At 41.0% G+C, this 5,962-nt stretch overlaps 2 pseudogenes; both read left to right on the forward strand.

The window, feature by feature from the left end:
* Nucleotides 1-1,359: 1,359 nt before the first annotated feature.
* Nucleotides 1,360-2,211, forward strand: LOC149244305 (adenylate kinase 5, chloroplastic pseudogene; annotated as a pseudogene).
* A 199-nt stretch (nt 2,212-2,410) lies between these two features.
* Nucleotides 2,411-3,126, forward strand: LOC149244306 (PRA1 family protein B4 pseudogene; annotated as a pseudogene).
* Nucleotides 3,127-5,962: the final 2,836 nt, after the last annotated feature.

Genomic DNA, 5,962 nt, shown 5'->3' on the forward strand with positions numbered 1-5,962 from the left:
CTCTCTGGCTCTATCTGGCTCGATGTTGCTTTCAGGTCAGCTCGGCTTCTACTCTCTATCCTCTGCTATTGGCTTTCTACGTCTCTTCGTTGTCTACCTCCTTGTTTTCTGCTTCTGTCAGTTCATGGCTTTAAAGCCAGTCTGCTCTTCAACTGCTTGTTTCCGCCTCCCGACCTTCTCGTTTCCTTTCCTCTATCCACTCGAATTCCTTTACTCTACGTCATCATCACTGGGTAACACCTCGCAGGAAGGTGGCCACATGTTTTCTAACTAACTGGGTGTCAGATTCCCTGAATCATACTCGAATGGCCGTTAAATTTGTTTTCTTCAAGATCTCCTACGAACACGAATCATTTGCCAACTCATCATCCACGTCGGACGTCAAAACCCTATCATCTTGCTTTTTTGACCTGTCAAATCCGGTCAGTCATCGGGACATATCTCCGCCGTCGATCTGGACCCCCCAGATCCTAGGGTCATCCTTCATATCGGATGGACAAGTCGCACGACGTTTACCCATCCAATGCGGGAGGTTTTCTCTCTCTTCCGCCGGACGTGTGTCACTCAATGTGTGGCATCGGGCGGGGCTCAGTGAAAACTGCTTACCGCCTCGAAGCCTTCCGATATCCTGCTGGTTTTGGGGAATCCACGCTATGGAACCAAAACAGTTACTTTTCCGAGTTTTATAGAGTTTTCGAGTCCCAGCATTTCGGGGCTTTCCTTCACTGAGGAGGACGCCCTGTGATACATGATTAGAATCCACCTCCGTTTCTTGATCTAGCTTCCGGTTTTGCCAATTTTGTGGCATTGCACTTTACCATGGGCCAACGGTCTGCGCACTCGACCGAGGGTCCTCGTTGCTCCACTCTGGCCAAAACTGCAATTGTTATGAGGATTCCTTCTGATAGCTTCTGTTAGACTCCGTCTTGTCAGCTCGCTGTAGTCAAATTCACCAAGGTTCATTTCCCATCACTGGTAGTCATTAAATGCCATTTTGATCAGAAGAGCCATTTTATGTCTTGAGTCCAGGGTTTTGTCTGCATAAGTGTGAAATAATGCAGTAAGTTTTTTAGGAATGTCACCGTCAATAATGTGAGATTGATTCTTCTTCAAAACCCTGTTTTGAAGAAGAAATCATTAAATGTGTTTTTTAGAATATGTAATTTGTCAAATGTTTTAAAATTCTCCAGCTCTTCAAATGGCAGCCCTGTCTCAGCGTCAGCAGTTCCTATCCCTGCAAAACACTCAACAGAAGAAAAGCCATCATTCAAGCTCAGAAAATTAGAAAAGGGAACAAAAGACAAAGCTGTATTAAAGTATGGTTTAGTACATATTTCCACTGGAGACTTGTTGGCCAAGGACTACATGGAAAAGGGCTTATTGGTTCCAGATGAAATTGTGATGACGATGGTAAAGAATCGTCTGGAACAACAAGATGCACAAGAAAAGGGATGGCTACTTGATGGATATCCACGGAGCTTATCACAAGCAGAGGTTCTTGAGAAGCTTGAGATCAGGCCAGACATTTTTCTCTTGTTGAATGTCCCTGAGGAAATCCTTATTGAAAGAGTTGTTGGAAGGAGGCTTGATCCTATTACAGGGAAAATTTACCACTTGAAGTATTTTCCTCCAGAGACCGAGGAAATTGCAGCAAGGCTTACTCAACGTTCTGATGACATCAAGGAAAAAGTAAAATATCGCTTTCAAACATATCAACAGAATGTTGAGGCAGTGCTTTCTATTTACGAGAATGCCATCAGGAAGATTGATGGAAGTCAACCTAAACAGCAAGTGTTTGAGGATATTGATACAATCTTGGCAAAATTGCTTGAACGAGAATTGATGGATACCAGGTCTTTAGTTCATAGTAACGATCATTTGCTTCCAGCCAAAGACGGATCTATGAATGATGACAGATTTAGAAGCAAGAGTAACTGGAAAGGAATTCCTACAAAGTTGAATAACATTCCTCATTCCAGAGAGATACGAGAATATTTCTATGAGGATGTGCGTCGTGCCACAATAAGGGTTGTAGAAGATGGTTGTACCAGATTAAAGATTGAAATAAATATCCCAGAGTTGAACCCTGACATGGATGTGTACAGAATTGGCACACTGATGGAGCTTATACGAGTAATTGCTCTCACTCTTGCTGATGATGGAGAGGCAGTAGATGAGTTGAAGGCACTTGATTTTAAACGGGCAGGTTAAAAGGGCGAAAAAATTGGAAACTGGAAGGTGCGCTACGCATTGAAGCTGTGCGCTACGCATCGGGCAGTGCGCTACGCATTGGGTGAGCGCGGCCAGTGTTAAATTACTCAGGCGCTACGCACTGAGGTGTGTGCTACGCGTTGGGTTCAGCGCTACACACTCAGTCACAGCACCAAAAATTTCGCTCATGCCATTACATTTGCGCTCAAGAGGATTTGCAATCGAATTGGACGGAAGAGGATAAAAGATCCTTAATAAGATAGAGCGTTTGGCTGAGAGATCAGTTGTTGCATTTGAAAAATATCGTTGAACTTGTAACAGAACCGTCGAAGAACTTGTCCAGGAATTTGATTAAAGATCCGTTACGTGCGGCAAGAGGGACTGCAGAATGGCAGCTTCAAAATTCCCTTCGACGTCAGCTTCAACTCCAATCCTTCCCATATCTCAACCTCTACTCTCAGCCCTGTGGCCCGAGTTTTCCTGTCCAAAGTCTCAGAAGGGGTTAAAAATGCAATGTACCATCATCGGCCATGGCTGGAACTCGTGGATCACAACGCCTTCTCCAAACCTAAGTCCCTCGTTGAGGCAACATCCAGAATTCAGAGAAACTGGACCTATTTCCGCATTAATTATGTGATTATGCTCTGTTCCATGGTAGCCTTCAGCCTGCTTTCGCATCTTGTTTCACTCTTCTTGCTCCTGGTCTTGTTGGGCGGTTGGTCTTTTCTATACTTTTTCCACACAGAGCCTCTGGTGCTGTATGGCAGAAGGTTCAGCGAGAGAGAAATTTTGGGGATTCTGTCAGTCCTCAGTATCGTGATTGTGTTCTTGACGGATGTTGGGTCCATGCTTATTTCTTCCCTCATGTTTGGTATGGCGATTATTTACTTGCACAGTGCATTCAGAGCGCACTGAAGCTGAGAAATAGCAGATCGAAATGGATTGTCCAAGCGCTGTGCCAGATGTTACTTTCTTTCAGCAAGTAGACATGCAAGCATCCCTCTCGTTGTTATAGATGCTCTTACATCTGGCATAGCAGACTATATTGCTGCTGGAACTGGAGGTTCCCTATCCGTTTTATTCAAATCACAAATGTAACATGGCAATCAGAGATCGAAAGGCTAATTTGAAATGGAGATATTCATCACAGCAGAAGAATAGGATTCGTATCTATTTATGACTTCAGTTAGTAATACAAATGGGGTCTGCGCTCCAATTTTTAGTCTTTTTGGTTAGTCATTAGAGAATTTCAAGGAGAAGGTTGTTCTTTGTTCTATTTTTAACTTCAGTTGAAAAAGCTCCTAATTTTGGATCGATCTGTTTCCAAAACATGAGGGATTTTTATTGTATTGTGTATGATTTGTAAAGGTTGAAAGGAGAGAGTTCTGAGAGGTGCGTGGAGGAGAACAGAGCATTTCATTTTACAGTTGAATGACAGAGCTTAATTAAATGGCCCAGCTCTGATTTGTAAGATTCTTGTGGTGTGGAAATTTAGCATATGTTTTTTCTTCTGTTTCATATGTCTTTGTAATGTTTCCATTTCATTTCATAATCGTTTCTAAATGAATACTTTTAAGTGAGAAAGACAGAATTCAATTTATTTGCTCTGTCTTGAGGAAGTGTTCATATTTAATGTTTTCTTCTGTTTGATAAGGATTCATCACACATGCCCTTGTTGACTTCTCAGCAGTCTTTCCATTCCGTTTAATCTCAATTTATTGTTAAATTTCGCTCCTACCTCACCTTATGGAATAATCTGTGCCTTTGATTAAATCTCTGCTCACGCTGTTCTTGGTACCACGCTACCCAGAAAACCCAATCATTTATCAAAAAAAAACCCCTTTCTATCAATTTACTAGCCTAAAATCGGTATTAATTTTGAGTCATCTCAGCCATTTTGAAAACATTTTGCCAAGATAGACCCGGAGAGAGCCCTCTCCTGTCCTCGTAGGGCTAGCTACGAGGCTAAGCATGGTTTGATGTGGCCTCGAGTTTTGCCTTCCTCAACCTGAGGCAGATTCGAACACTAACAGCTTCGATCTTTTCTAGGACATAAATCTTTTAGAATAATTTGAAAAAGTCATGAAAACTTAGAGAGTTTTAGGATCCTATTCAAATCATAGCCTTCCCACTGAAAAAGCTTTTGGACCACCAAAAGTTGGTTTTCTTTCAAGCATCAATCAAGTGAGGGTATTGCTTCCTCGCTTGCTCAATTTCTATCCATTCCATACTACTTGTCTTTGAACCTTTGAGTCTGATCCTGAGGTACTCAACGTCACCTCTGCATGTAGTTCTTACCTTCCTATCCAGAACTGCACCTTCCTACAACTCATTAAGATATTCATGTAACAGATCATCAATAGAAGGCAATTAACTTTGCTCTTCGAGATCTTCAATTAATGAAGGTTCAAATAGTCTCAAGTTGTCTACATTAACAACTGAGTAAATGTGCATGTAAGCTGGTAGATCAAGGCGAAAAGCATTCTCACCAATTTTCACAAGTATCTTGAAAGGTCCATACCTTATTGGATTTAGCATCTTACCTTCACCTTGCATCCTGTCTTTGCTAATATACAACCAGACTTGGTCACCAACTTGGAAACTATGCTCCATCTGATGCTTTTCATGCCTTGCCTTGTACTTGGCTTGGATCTTTTGCAGCTGTTCCTGTACTGCCTGGTGAATCTCTTGGATTTGTTGAATGAATTTTGTTTCCTTGTCCACATCTCTGTGTCCATCAACTGCTATGTCTTTACCAAAGAAAAAATCCAAGGGAGACCTTGGTGTGAAACCAAAATAGGTCTCAAAAGGAGATCTCTGTGTAGAAGAATGTTTAGCTCGGTTGTAAGCATGTTGCACATAACATAAATGTTCATCCCAAAGTTTAGGATGCTTGCTACAATACCCTCTGAGCAACTGGATCACTGTCCTGTTGAAAATTTATGTTTGGCCATTTGTTTGTGGATGGAAAGTTGTGCTTTTCTTCAACCTGGTGTCCATCAATTCCCACAAGCTTGACCAGAATTTGCCAACAAATCGGGTATCTCAATCAGATATTATGGAAGTGGGTAATCCAAAATGAACCCATACATGCTGAAAAAACAACTTTGCAGTTTGTTCAGCTGTAATCTGTTTGTTACAAGGTATTAAAATACACATTTTGCTGAACCTATCCACAACAACAATAAATAGTCACGACATTTCCTAGATTTAGGCAATCCTCCAACAAAGTCCATGGTAACACTTTTCCAAGGATGAGAAGGAACTGGTAGTGGAGTGTACAAGCCTAGTTTTCTATTGTTGGGCTTGCTTTTAGCACACATGGTACATCCTCTTACATATCTAGAAACTGTCTCATTCATTTTCGGCCAATAACAAAATCTTTGCAGTTGTGCAACCATTTTACTTACACCAAATTGACCTGATATTAGAGAAGTGTGTGCTTCTCGAATTATCTTTACTCTTTTAGTTTGTGGAATGCATAGCTTCCTACAATGATACAAGAGTTGTTCGTTAATATGATAATCCAATTCTTCTACTCATTTGCCTTGACTTAAAGTTGCATATACATCTTTAAAATCTATATCTTGAGCATATTGTTCAATGTGGCTCTCATGCAATACTGAATTATGCTTAAGTATAGTAAATGCATTTATAATTGGTCTAGATAACATGTCTGCAACTTTATTGTGTATACCCTTTTTATATATGATGACTAAATGAAACTGTTGTAGAAAACCGATCCATCTAT

This window comes from Pinus tabuliformis, chromosome 8 (genome assembly GCF_031772625.1).
Source record: "Pinus tabuliformis cultivar Carrire ecotype Pingquan chromosome 8, CPIR1, whole genome shotgun sequence".
In the NCBI taxonomy this organism is placed as follows: domain Eukaryota; kingdom Viridiplantae; phylum Streptophyta; class Pinopsida; order Pinales; family Pinaceae; genus Pinus; species Pinus tabuliformis.